The following is a 14440-nucleotide window of genomic DNA, read 5'->3' as shown; positions in this document are numbered from 1 at the left end:
TATAACCACATAGAATCACTGTTAGTATTTTAGCGAATCTATTTCTGTTTTTTTCCTAAGCATTATAAATATGCATATGTGGGTATTTATAGAATAGAGATTGCACTGTCTAATGTTAGGTAGCTATTTAAACTGAGTTTCAGTCCAGTTCACCACTGTTTTCTTGAAGGACTATTTTCATCTTTTGATTTTGAGCATATGTGACAGACTAGCCCTGTGTTTATCTATGTATTAAGCTCGTGCATATGTGTAAAGACATACAATTCTAAGTTTCGCTAGACCAGCATGTGCAATAAGTGAATGCCAGCAAAATATCCATGAAGTACTGCTTTCTAGGTAGCAAGCTAGAGACAACGGGACAAGAAGAATGCTCCTCAGCTGAGGGACTGCCCAACTGAGCTTTTACTGGATAGCAGGAGGCACAATTCATGAACAGAGCAGTGGGGTATGTCATAACTCATTTCTTTTTAATAATTTTTCTCTTTGTATTTTTTAAAAAAAATTTAGTGTTTATTTATTTTTAAGAGAGAGTGAGAGAGCATGAGTAAGGGAGGAGCAGAGAGAAAGGGAGACAGAATCTGAAGCAGGCTCCAGGCTCTGAGCAGTCAGCACAGAGCCCAACGCAGGGCTTGAACCCATGAACCATGAGGTCATGACCTGAGCTGAAGTCAGACACTTAACTGACTGAGCCACCCAGGTGCCCTGAAGCATAAATTTTTTTTTAAATTTTTTTCATGTTTTTATTTATTTTTTACAGAGAGAGAGAGAGAGAGAGAGAGACAGACAGACAGAGCATGAGTAGGGGAGGAGCAGAGAGAGAGGGAGACAGAATCTGAAGCAGGCTCCAAGCTCTGAGCCATCAGTACAGAGCCTGACGCGGGGCTTAAACTCATAAACCAGAAGATCATGACCTGAGCCAAAGTCAGACACTTAACCAACTGAGCCACCCAGGTGCCCTAATTTTTCTCTTTTTACATCTGTAGCGGTCATTCGAGCTTCCACAAATGTTCCATTTTCCCTTTTCTGAGCATATCATAGGACAGCGTTTCCCTGTCCCCACGTAGCATGGCCTGTGTGACTTACCTTGGTCATGAAATGGGAATAAAAGTGATGTGTGTCATTCCACAGCAAAAACATGAAGAACGAGCTTGTGATTGGTGATGGGGACTTCGTTACTCCAGCTCTGCGAGACTGCGTGAGCTGTTTGGAGACAGCATCTTGGCCAGCAGGGTCGCTGGGTGGCCGTAATGGGCAGAGGGACTCCCTGTACTGAAAGAAACAAAATGTTGCCTTATGCCCCTGAGAGTTGTTTCTTACTGCAGCATGGTCTAGCCTCAGTTGAATAAGGCAAAAATGAAAGTTTAACAATAACTCGTCTCTTTTTATAAATTAGGGCAGATTCAAGTTTGTACCTGTAAAAACATGTCTTGCACTCACTTGCATCCTGATGAGTTTTTGCGGAGGGGGAGGGAGCGGGTCATGGAGACGCAGATGCACCGAGAAGCACACATGGGAGCCCGTCCTCAGAGTGCACATCTTCTTTCATGTGTGACTTAGCGGGAAAAACGTTGAGAACAGCAGACTATCACACTGGAGCTGTGAGGCCGGAGGGCTGAAGCATCTGTCTCCCTCGACACTTGTGTCTCACTCACTGCTAGTTCATCAGGTTTGTTACGAACTGTAAGTGAATGTATCCAAATGCATATCCAGACTAGGAAAGTCTCAAGGCCGCTACAATTCTCTTTTGAAAAGTAGGGCACCATAAATAATTACTGGTAAAACATATGAAAAGGCCTTAGTTGGTATGCACTTAACCCTTTATAGTAATGTCTAATAGGAATTAGCAGAGGGCAGAGTTCGACCACTGTAGCCAATTACAACATTATGAGGCCAAGACACGTATGAATCGTGGTGTTTGCTATTGACACGGAACAAAACAGACACGCGAACAAAAACAAAAACGGTTTTCTTGAGTGTGATGAGCTGAAGTGATATTTTTAGCAGAGAGCAGAAGAATGCTTTTAGACGAGCTAAAATCTAGCTTCTGGTCAGGTGGCATAGTTACTATATTTGATATCGAAATCACCCCTCCCTCCTCACCCCCCCCCCCCCAGCGTCTATTTCCCCTTCTTCAGGTAACTCTCCTGATTTCGTTTTATTTCCAGGTAGCTACACCTTCCGTGAGCACCTTGTGCTTGCAGGGAGGTGACTGTCCCCTGCGCCCACTGAGGGTATGCTATGGAGCTCGGGCTTCAGCTAATCTCTGAGTTCTCCCATGGCTACATTGATCGGCTCAAGTAGATCGTCCACCAAGTGGATAGACAACTGTGGGCCAGTAAGACTGGAGGCGATTTTTTTCCTGTAACTCCCAAGGAAGATCCATCTTTGCTCTTTTCAGAGAGCTTATGAGAATGGCCACCTCTCAGATCTCTCCAAGGGATACCTGTGAAAGCCAGCAGCCTGAGAATTTGTTAGCAGCCAGATTACCCCTGCGAGGTAAGACCAGCCTAAGGGTGAATCTGCTGTTGTGGTGAGCAAAGAGGAAAAATGAAAAGAAACCTTGATTACATTGTTGAACTACTGACCCGAAGTAATCCAGAGGTCTGTCCTACCTGTAAACTACCAGCTGGACACAGTAATCTACACGCTTCTAATGTTGAAGACTGTCTTTGTTGGGTTTTTTATTCTTTTAAATTTTTTTTAATGCTTATTTATTTTTTGAAGGAGAGAGAGAGACAGAGTACAAGCAGGGCAGGGGCAGAGAGAGAGGGAGACACAGGATCCGAAGCAGGCTCCGGGCTCTGAGCTGGCAGCACAGAGCCCAGACATGGGGCTAGAACTCACGAACTGTGAGATCATGACCTGAGCCAAAGTCGGATACTTAACTGACTGAGCCACCCAGGAGCCTCTGTTGAGTTTTTGATTCTTTACATCAGACACACTTAAACAGATACAACTACAGACTGACTGCAAACCCAGTTGCCTAAAGACCCACATGGAACACAAAAATCAGAAAGTAGTTGCCCTCTCAAAGTAATAGCTTTAAGGAGACCGAGTCTAAGCTTCCTAAAATGATATATCATACTATACCCTCGCAGTTCCAATTATGTTGAACAGAATGTAAAGAATTTCAGGCAGGGTCTTTTCAGTGTTTTGGGGAGATTAAGGATGTGTGATCAGGAAGGGAATGACAGAGAACAAAGAGAGAACATAGACCCGAAAACCAAAAAAGCTAATGTTATACTGGGCTTACTGTGTGCCCAGAAGTATCATGGGTAGTGGGTGTATTAATTCGCCTTCTCCCCGTAACAATCTTACAGTACAATTATATTTGTTTCAGAGAAGGAAACAGAGGCACCTGAGGTTAAGCACCGTGCCCCTGGTGCAACACAAGCTAAGGATCTGGCTCCAGTGCTGGAAGCATTTGCCATTTTGGTCACTTTTTAAGGAGACACGGAGAGGGGCCCTTAGCTAGGTGGCTCAGTTGGTGGAGCGTCTGACTTCGGCTCAGATCAGGTCACAATCTTATGGTTCAGGAGTTCAAACCCCACATCGGGCTCACTGCTATCAGGGCAGAGCCTGCTTCGGATCCTCTGTCCCCTCTCTCTGCCCCTCCCCAACTTGCGCTCTCCCAAATTTTTTTTTTTTTTTTTTTAAAGGAAATAGGTAGAGGGGCGCCTGGGTGGCTCAGTCGGTTAAGCGTCCGACTTCAGCCAGGTCACGATCTCGCGGTCCGCGAGTTCGAGCCCCGCGTCGGGCTCTGGGCTGATGGCTCAGAGCCTGAGCCTGCTTCCGATTCTGTGTCTCCCTCTCTCTCTGCCCCTCCCCCGTTCATGCTCTGTCTCTCTCTGTCTCAAAAATAAATAAACGTTAAAAAAAAAATTAAAAAAAAATAAAATAAAAATAAAGGAAATAGGTAGAAATCCCTCACTATCGATACTGGGCATTCTCTGAGTGCACTCTGCACTGAAACCCAGTGGACGTACGTAGGATTCATCTGGATGAAGCAAGATGTTCACCCAGGGATGTACCTGGCAGAGCCTACGTGGACAGTGTTTGCAAATGAATCACGCCAAGGAATGAGGTAAACACAGGGAGTTCTCCAGCCAGTTACCTGCACAGACTTCACTGCCACCTACTTACCTGCTGATGTCATTGAGAGCCAAAGCTGCTTCTTTGTAAACAGACTCTACCTTTCTTCCTCACTCCTACACACAAGGATGTTATATGAGGATGAAAAACCACCTATCTGGAAGAGGTCATCTTTTGTGCTTAAATCGTAATGATGTTAGTCAAATCTAATTCAGCTGTGAAAGTCACTAAAAGAATATTATTAAAAGTTTTTTTTCAGTATTTTTCTTTTTTTTAAGATGATAGCTTTACTTTTTAAATTTTTTTTAAAATGTTTATTTTATTTTTGAGTGAGAGAGAAAGAGCACGTGAGGGCGGGGGAGGGAGAGAGGAAGACAGAGGATCCAAAGCAGGCTCTGCACTGACAGCAGAGAGCCTGATGTGGGGCTTGAGCTCAGGAACTACGAGATCATGACCTGAGCCGAAATCAAGAGTTGGATTCTTTACGGACTGAGCCACCCAGGCGCCAATTTTTTTTAAGTTCTTACTTAAATTCCAGTTCGTTAACACTCAGTGTGATACTAGTTTCAGGTGTACAATTTAGTGATTCAACACTGCCATTCAATACTCAGGACTCATCGCAGCAAGAGCACTACTGAATTTCCATCATCCATTTCGTCCGTACCCCCCGCCCCAGCTTCCCCCTCATAACCATCAGTTTGTTCTCTACAGTTAAGAGTCAGGTTTCTTGGTTTGCCTGTCTTTTTTCCTCCTATGATCGTTTGCTTTGCTTCTTAATGCTAGAAACACACTGCTTTCACTGTAAATGTAAATTATAAGCTCAAGGAGTTAAATGAGGCAGTTTTTATTAAGCTCCTTTTTCATTATCGCCAATGTTGTGGAAAGCATAATAGAAAACAACAAAAAAAGGCCTGGAGGTTAATATTTTTTTTAAATATTCACTTAATTTTCTTCTCTTCTGTATTTTTCTTCCTTTCTTTTTTTCTTCTTTTCCCAGTAAAGCTCTCCCACCCCACCCCACTCCAGCATAAGACCAGATCTCCACTCATTCAGGAAGGGCCCACAATAGACTGGAAAAAACGGGCTTTTGTGTCTTTGTTTTATAAAAGCCTAAAACCATGGGGAAAGAGATGGGCTATTCACATCCCAAAGACAGAGGAATGGAGAAGTTCCCCTAAACTCTCCCAGGTCCCTGGGCTTGGGGAAATGTGGAAGAGGCGGGGGTCTGGGACCCGTCCCAAGAGCACAGAGCTGTGCCCTGCATTAAGCAGCCTGCTAGGAAGTCTGCCAGCCCCAAGAGGGACGGCTACATTGTGCACATTGACAGAAATATAAGCAGCCTTCACGAAGATTCCTGGGCTCCCAGCAGGACGTGGGAACAGCAGAGGACCATTAAAACCGAGCACAGAGATGAGAAGCTCTCAGGGCTACCCTGTCTTGGAGCATTAACAGAGGATCCAGTGTCTTCCTGGTTGTGTTTTGCTTGTCGGCTTGTTCTTCTACAAGCCCAACAGCACGGGCAGATAGTCGGATCATAGTCGGATCTCAAGATGAGGTCTACAAAGTGAAAAGATGTGGTACTTCTTGTAGACCAGGGTTTGGGGTATGGGGCTCGCGGATGAAGAGAGACAATGCGGTGAATTCTACCATAGGGTGTAGGATCTCGTGTATATACGGGCTACCGAGACTAAACGAACCTGAGAACAACAAACACAGAAAGCCCAATGGTGAAGGAGATAGGACGGTGATCCAAGTGAAACCCTGGAGAAGGCAGAATCTCACTTGGGATCTCAACAGAATACGTAAAAACAGGAAGACCAGGGGACGAGGCAGGGCTCTCCAGGCAATGTGATGGCACGCATGAGCACGCAGAGTTGAAGGTGAGCACATTCAAGGGTGCTAATGAGGAGACGTGTCTGGCAGACTGAACCGAGGGAACAGTGAGCAACCAGAAAAATAAAGAGAGGCCGCCCTGTGGATGGTCTGGAGTGTCTGGCTCAGAAGTCTGTATCAGATACCATAGGCAACAAGATACCCACTGGGAGTCTGGACCCTGACTGTGAAATAGTTTTTGAAAATTATATTCATGGGGGTTCTGGGTGGCTCAGGCGGTTAAGCATCTGACTCTGGATTCCAGCTCAAGTCAAGATCCCACGGTTTGTGGGATTTAGTCCCGTGTCAGGCTCTGCACTGACGGTTTGGAGCCTGCTTTGGATTCTCTTTCTCCCTCTCTCTCTGCCCCTCCCACACTCCTCTCTCTCAGGGTGAATACATATACTTAAAAAAAAGAAAGTTATATTCTAAGGTTAATATGACGTTGGCATAACGGATCATGAAGAGCCAGGGAGTGATACTGGAACAAGGCAGCACTATGGGGCACCATTTGTGCAACCCAGGAGAAAAAGGAGAATGGGCCTGCGTTCAGGGGGGGGGATGGACAAAAGAAATGGGGGCATGAAAGAGCGAAAGGAAACATTCTGACGAGTGGAACTCATTTTGGCAATCGACACCGGGCGTAAGACAGTTCATCGTGTCTAAGCAGCGTCACTGGCAAAAGCGCTGTGATATATTTCAGTCTGCTATTGTAAGCTGCTGTTCGCCCTTGTCCCTTAGGAGATTCGCCGTCTTGGTTTGGGCTGGGAAAGAATTACAAAAGTGAAGAGAAAACAAGTGTTTCCATCCTCGGAATGTTTTCATGCTTGTAATGTTCCGGCGGTACCGCTGTTCAATGTCTTCTGACGCTTGGCCACGCTGTTGCATGAGGCAACTGCAAAGACAAACGTGTCCAACTCCAGGAACAAAGCCACCTAAGACTACTTGAATTTGTTAGTCCTGCGGAAGTAGGGGAGACTTCATAAAGAAACAAAGAGCTGGGCCAAAGAACACAAACACAAACAAAAGCAAAAAAAGTGAGAAAACACACGGAACATAAAATACATTCAAAAGGCAGGCAAAGAATTGCTTCAACAGTATAGCAGAGTTTTTAGGGACCGGGTCCTGCGTTCAAATTCAGATTCCACCACTTGGTGACCGTGTAGCCTTGAACAAGTTACTTCAAAGGCTAGCCCTTAAGACCCCCTTCAAATTAGAAGCACGTGTCCCTCTGGGCAGATGGAATCCAGAGGAGGCTGGAGAACTCATTGCTGACCCCCACGCTCCCTTGTGACCGAGCACCCACGTGCAGTAAGCAATCCACGCAATGGTACACAGTGGCTCTATTGCTCTGAATCTCTGTGGTTTCATTTCCTCTTCATATAGTGAAGGAAATGAGTGTATCTACCTCATGGGGCTCTTTTGAGGATTAAATTGCTATAGAACACGTAAAGTGTTTAGTATAGCACTTGGCACATTGTAAACATACTGCAAATGTTTACTATTATGATTGCATTTTTATTCATCTAGAGCTCTCATATTTTAGGGCAGAGGTTAGCAAACTAGGGCCCGCAGGCCAAATCCAGCCCACCACCTGTTTTTGCGCAGCCTGAGAGGTAACGAGTGGTTTTTTTGGTGTTGTTGTTTTTTGTTTTTTTTTTATAGTTTTAGATGGGTCGGAAAGAAATCCGAAGAAAAATACCTCATGACACATGAAAATTACATGAAATGCAAATTTTGTTGTCCATAAGTAAAGTTTTATTGGATCACAGCTACTCTCAGTGACGTATGGATCATCTACGGCTGCTTTCACAGCACAGCGACCGAGTTGAAAGGCAGCATCAGAGATGGCGTGGCCCATAAAGCCCAGACTATTTTCTATCTGGTTTTGCGGAAAGGGTTCCGCTGATCCGTTTTCTCACTAGCTTCGGGATGTGTTCTTCAGTCTTTCCCAGGGATTAGAATGAAATCAAAATGATTTTCCAAATTCTTGAGCACCAGTGAACATCAAGCTGTTGAAAGAGAGGCATTCTGATTCTTTCCAAGTATTTTGCAATATCTTTCAAAACACTGTCACCTCCTTTCATGGGTGATGACAATGTGCTTAACATTAATTCTCCTTCTGATATACAAAGATAGTGGCGGCAGAGTGCTGTGTCAGAGCCAGAGCAAACACATGCCTGTAGAGGCTGCCCTAAGTGTTACTATATGTTAAACAGGTTCAAGATGGAAACATATTTCGTATGGACAGGTGCCAACCCATCTTTGGCTGTCACATGATGTCAACATATACACAAGCAAAGCAGAAAATTCAGTCCATCACTGAGATGTTTTATCTGTTTGATGCCAAAAATCCAGATATTTGGAAACATCTGGATAACTGATTACATTTTTCATGTTTCATCTGGATTTGGCAGTCAGCCTATTTCAACTAAAGAGCCAAATATTAGCTGTGTTCTCAATGCTAACGTAATACGTAGAACCCACTTTCCCCATAGCTTTTCCAACGTAAGTTTCCTGGTTCCACTTTTTCTTCTTAATACTTCTAGGTTCTCCTCTGTTTATCTCTTTTCTTTATCTTCTTTATCTCTTGTACTTTTTTCTTCTTGCACGCCCTCTCTCTCTCTCTTTTTTTTTTTTTTTTTGCCTTGACTATTCTCTTTAGCACAATCTCTACCATAAAACTTTTAACGAGTGTGATCTTCTTTCCGACCCAAGAAGAAAAGTGAGTGGCTTCTTAACAACTGAAGTTTCCAATTAAAACCCAACGTCTAAACCTCTGATGGTGTCAAATGACCTTCAAACGCTGGGATACTGCTTTGTGTTCAATCGAGCAGACCATGTCTGTGGCAGAATTCAAGGGAAAGGTCACAGGAGCAGCTTTTCATTTACCTAGTCACACTTTTTCTATTGTTTTCAATTGATTTTGAACAATCTGTTCAATGTTATAAATGTATATAAAACCCCTGTGATATAATACAGGCTCCTCTGAGCCACTTATTTACAATTATGGCAATTACACCCTTTCCTTGACTCTGGCTATTTGGGGAGGCATGGTTATGGTCTACACTGGTCCACAGTCTTCTTTTTGTAATACTATGGACATTGCCAAGACAAATGCAACCCTCTCTCCCTGCTCCCCTAAATTCCTGACTGATGCTCTGCCTTTATGAAGTCTTGCTTTGAACACAGCAGTTAACCCATGACGTTCCTGTCTGGGTGTCTTTTGCACGTTCTCGGTGAGGGCTTTTTCTTCCCCCAACAACACTGTAGAAGTCATTTAGCCCCAGATCATACAAACAGGAACACCAGCTGAAACTGCAAAGTGGAGAATGTTATTGTCCTTGGTCCTAACCTGATGACTTCATACTTAAGGAGAAAGAGCTTCCACAAGAAAAGAGAAGGGATGCCTGGGTGGCTCAGGCAGGTGAGCACCTTACTCTTGAGATTTCGGCTCAGGTCGCGATCTCATAGTCATGGGATCGAGCCCTGCATCGGGCTCCACGCTGAGCATGGAGCCTGCTTAAGATTCTCACTCTTTCTCTGCCCCTCTCCCCCACTCTCACATGCTCCCCCTCTCCCTCCCTCCTTCCCTACCTCTCTCTCAATCTGTCTCACAAATTTAGAACAGAAAAAAGGAGAAAACATCTTGGTGTTAAGATACCTATTGCATGATTCCTGGAGGTAGTGAACTATGTTATGTTCGGACAAACGTTTGGTTTTCTCTTTGCTCAAAGATCACTCAAGCACGCACACACACACACACACACACACACACACACACACACTTTTTCCTGAAATCCTTTATAATTAAAAGGAGAAAAATTGTGCTTCCAATACTAGAGTGTACCATGTCATTTTAACGCCAGCTCAAATCATAGAAATACTAAATACAAAATTGCTAGAAGAATATAAGTAATAATGATGAAGTTTCAACCAATACAGTTGTGTGACAAGAACATCATGCCAGACCAAGACATTTTCAAGGTAAAATTATAGTACTTTACAAAGTATACCATTACAGAAATATTTCTGTATCGCTAAAGTGCTTTCCTGTGTTGAGAGATAAACCAGGATGACAGTGATTGTTTAATTCAATTAAGAACAATCCTCTCTAACAAACTATTTTAGGGAATACACACTTTTTTGGGTCTCTGCCAGAAAGCCGATATTCCCAACCCTTCGGCAGCTTTTGTCCTTTACCTGTGCTGGAAAAAAAAATAATAAAGGAGAAGAGCCAACCAAGATCACCCCCACTCTTCTACTAACCTATCTACTAACGAGGCATCACTTTTTTAAAAAAAAAATTTTTTAACGTTTATTTATTTTTGAGACAGAGAAAGACAGAGCATGAATGGGGGAGGAGCAGAGAGAGAGGGAGACACAGAATTGGAAACAGGCTCCAGGCTCTGAGCCATCAGCCCAGAGCCTGACGCTGGGCTCGAACTCACAGACCGTGAGATCGTGACCTGAGCTGAAGTCGGATGCTTAACCGACTGAGCCACCCAGGCAGAGGCATCACTTTTTATTCTCCTTCCCACCCGACACCTTTACCACCCAACCACACTGCTGAACACAGGACTTGGTCCCTCAGAGGTGGGAGGAGACATGAAGAACATCTCACTCTGTCTAGAACCTACTGCTCTCTTCATTGACTGACTCACCAAAGAGCCCAGGAAGCAGTCCTGTTTGCTCCTGAAACCTCTGCTAAGAATGGAATGTTTCTAAGTTCACTGACTTCTAGAAACTTATGAGATCCTCCCTGCCTCAAAACCCTCCAGTAGGCCTGCTACCCAAATCAGAATGAAATCCAAAATTGTTTTCTAGGGGGACCTATGAAAGCCCACATATCCAGCGACCGCTTTCCTCAGGACCTCAGACCCTGCCTTCTCCTGCCCCTCATCTACTCTGTCCCAGCCACACTGGCCTTTCTTCTGTTCTTGTGTATGTGCCCAACTTGTCTTGTCAAAGAGCTCCTATACTCGCTCTTTCTGCCTTCTACCAGCATCTCCCATGGCTTACTTGGGTCTCTGCTAAAGGTCAGACCCCCACAGAGACTTTTCCCAACTACTTTGTGACAGAATAACAATAGATGTTCACAGTCGCAATTTCTGAACCCTGTGAATATATTACCTTACATGGCAAAAGAGACTTTACAGGTGTGAATAAGTTAAGAATCTCAAGACAGAAGATTTTCCTGGGTTATCCAGGTGGGCCCAATGTAATCCAAAGGGTCCTTATAAGAAGGTAAGTGTTGGGCTTGCAAATTGGCCTCCATACACGGAGGGCAAGGAGAAACTGGAGAAAGAGGCAGACCACTCCAGATTGGTAGGCCATTTTAATAAGCACAGGGACTAACATACAAGGCTTGTCTTAAGCACCCATGAGATAAGTAGCAGCCATCAAAGTCTTAAAATTTTGTAGAGAGGTCTTAACTGGGTTCAGTCATGTATACCAGGCAAATGGTTCCAACAATACCTTTCTCTCTCAAGGTTGTGTCCTTCAAACAGCTCATACTGTGGGAACACTGGACAGAATATACATTCCAAGGACAGGTGTTGTGGTAAAGAGCCTCCCATTGCCCTCGTCCAGCTCCTGAGTCAACCAGTGGCCACATCCTCTCCATGACCTCCCCAATAGTAAGAGTCAGAGACAGATCTGAAGATGTTAGGCTGTTGGCCTAGGAATGAGCCAAGGAATGAAATGAATTCTAGAAGCTGGAAAAAGCCAGGAAACAGACTGCTCTCCCCTAAAACTTCCAGAAGGAAGGCTGCCCTGCAGAGGTCTTGACTTTAGGCCAGCAAGACTCATTTTGGACTTTCGGTAAGACTCAGTTTGGGTTTTTGGCTTGCAGAAGAGTAAGATAAATGGTGTTGTTTTAAGAGTAGTCATTTCTTGCAGCAGCAATAGCGAATATATGCACATCCCTCTAAAATAACCTTGCCTCCCTACTCCCCACTGGCTTGCTTTCAGTGCCTTACTCTGCTTTATTTTTCTTTATAGGACTGGCTACTACTGAAAACCATATTGCTGTCTCACCTGTTTGTTTGCTTGTCTGTCTCCTGCAACAGAATGCAAACCTCATGAAAGTAGAAACTTTGCTTCATTAACCTTGGCTTACACATGTACAAGATCACCTGAAGAGAGTAGGCACTTAGTGGATGTTTGTTGAATGAATGAATGAATGAATGAATGAGTAAATTAATACTTATTAAAACCAGACCCCACTGAAACATAATTTGGATGCTAGTGGTGTGTGTGTGTGTGCGTGCGCACGCGCAGGTGTGTGTACAACAAAGTGGAGTAGGAAGACTCATAGTGTCAAGCTGAGAGCTAGTACTGCTATTGATCGTGATAGTGGTATTATTGTGGAATTCAACCCATTTCTGTGATAGAGCAATGGCCCTGATTGATATTAATTGAAACACATCCATTATTTCAAGAAGGCTTTTGATTAAACCCCCATATGAAAATGCCCTCCATATATAACGTCAGGAATGTTCTGGACTATGTCTCCCTACCAAGTAGGTAACATCCTCGAATGAAAGGTCCTGCTCACAGGGCCATTATCAACAGTTTAGTGTCCAAGCATGAATTACACACTTTGAAGAATCTCCCCCAAATTACGTGGCTCAAGTAGTCAATGTAGTTGTGATCAAAGCAGTAACAAAAAATCAACCCCCAAACTACAGTCAAAACAGTAAGGTACTGGCATACAAACAGACACACAGATCAATGGGATAGAACTGAGAGCCCAGAAATAAACCCATGGGAATATGGCTATTTCATCTACAATGAAGAAGGTAAAACCGTGCAATGGGGAAAAGACACTGTTTTCAATAAATGGTGTTGGGAAAAGGGGACAGTTGCATGCAAAAGAAATAAGGTGGACCACTAAATAAGCTCAAAAAGGATTAAAGACCTAAACGTAAGACTGCACACCATACGACTCCTAGAAGAAAACATAGGCAATAGTTTCTTAGTCATCAACCTCAGCAACATTTTTCTAGATGTGTCTCCTGAGACAAAGAAAACAAAAGCAAAAATGAACTGAGATGACTTCAAACGAAAAAGCTTCTGCACAGTACAGTAAACCAGGAATAAAACAAAAAGGCAACCTACTGAAGAGAAGAAGGTATTTGCAGATATATCTGATAAGGGGCTAGTGTCCAAACTGTGCAAAGAACTTCTATAGATCAACACACAGAAAAACAAATGATCTGATTAAAAATGGGCAGAGAACCTGAAAAGGCATTTTCCCCAAGAAAATATATAGGAACCCCAGTGGAGCACTGGTGAGCACGCGGTACTTATAGAGCACTGGGTATTATACGTAAGTGATGAATCACTACACTCTACTCCTGAAACCAATGCTACACTACATGTTAACTAACTTGAATCTAAATTTTAAAAAAAAGAAGAAAGAAAGAAAGAAAACATACAGATGGCCAACAGACTCAGGAAAAGATGCTCAATGTCACTCATCATCAGAGAAATGCAAATCAAAACCACAAGGAGGTATCACCTCATACCAGTCAGAACGGGTAGCATCCAAATGAAAAGAAATAACAAGTGTTGGCAAGGATGTGGAGAACAGAGAATTCTTGTGCACTGTTGGTGGGAATCCAAACTGGTGTGGCCATTGTGGAAAAAGTATGGAGGTTCCTCAAAAAGACTAAAAATAGTTTTACACAATCCAGTAATCCCACTTCCGGGTATTTATGTGAAGAAATGAAAACACTGATTTGAAAATATACATGCACCTCTATGCTTATTGCAGCATTATTTACAACAGCCAAGACACAGAAGAAACCCAAGTGCCAACTGACAGATGAATTAATAAAGAGGATGGGATATGCACGCGCATGCCCACACACACACACACACACACACACACACACACACAAGCGCGCGCGCGCGCGCGCCCTCACGGGAATATTACTCTGCCTTAAAAAAAGAATGGAATCTTGATATTTACAACAACATGGATGGACCTGGAGGGTATTAGTCTACATAAAATAAGTCGGAGAAAAACAAATACTCTATGAGTGCACTTACATATGAATCTAAAAAACAAAGCAAACAACATCAACACAAGAGAAACAGAGTCATAAACATAGTCAACAAATTGGTGGTTGAGGCTCCTGGGTGGCTCAGTTGGTTAAGCGTCCAGCTCTTGGTTTTGGCTCAGGTCATGATCTCCTGGTTTGTGAGTTCAAGCCCTGTGTCGGGCTCCATGCTGGCAGTGCGGAGCCTGCTTGGGATTCTCTCTCCCTCTCTCTCTCTGCCCCTCTAGCTCGCATGCTCGGTCTCTCTCTCTCTCCCAAAATAAATGAATAAACTTAAAAAAAAAAGCCAGTGGTGGTTGTCACAGGGAGGAGGGGTGGGGGAAAGGTAAAATAGGTAAAGAAAATTAAGAGGTACAAATTTCCAGATATAAAATAAATTTTTTAATGTATTTTTTAAATGTTTTTAT

The sequence above is a fragment of the Panthera leo genome, chromosome A1, assembly GCF_018350215.1.
Source record: "Panthera leo isolate Ple1 chromosome A1, P.leo_Ple1_pat1.1, whole genome shotgun sequence".
Classification (NCBI taxonomy): Eukaryota; Metazoa; Chordata; class Mammalia; order Carnivora; family Felidae; genus Panthera; species Panthera leo.
The sequence above is the reverse complement of the archived record's forward strand: the minus strand, read 5'-3'. Positions refer to the sequence as shown.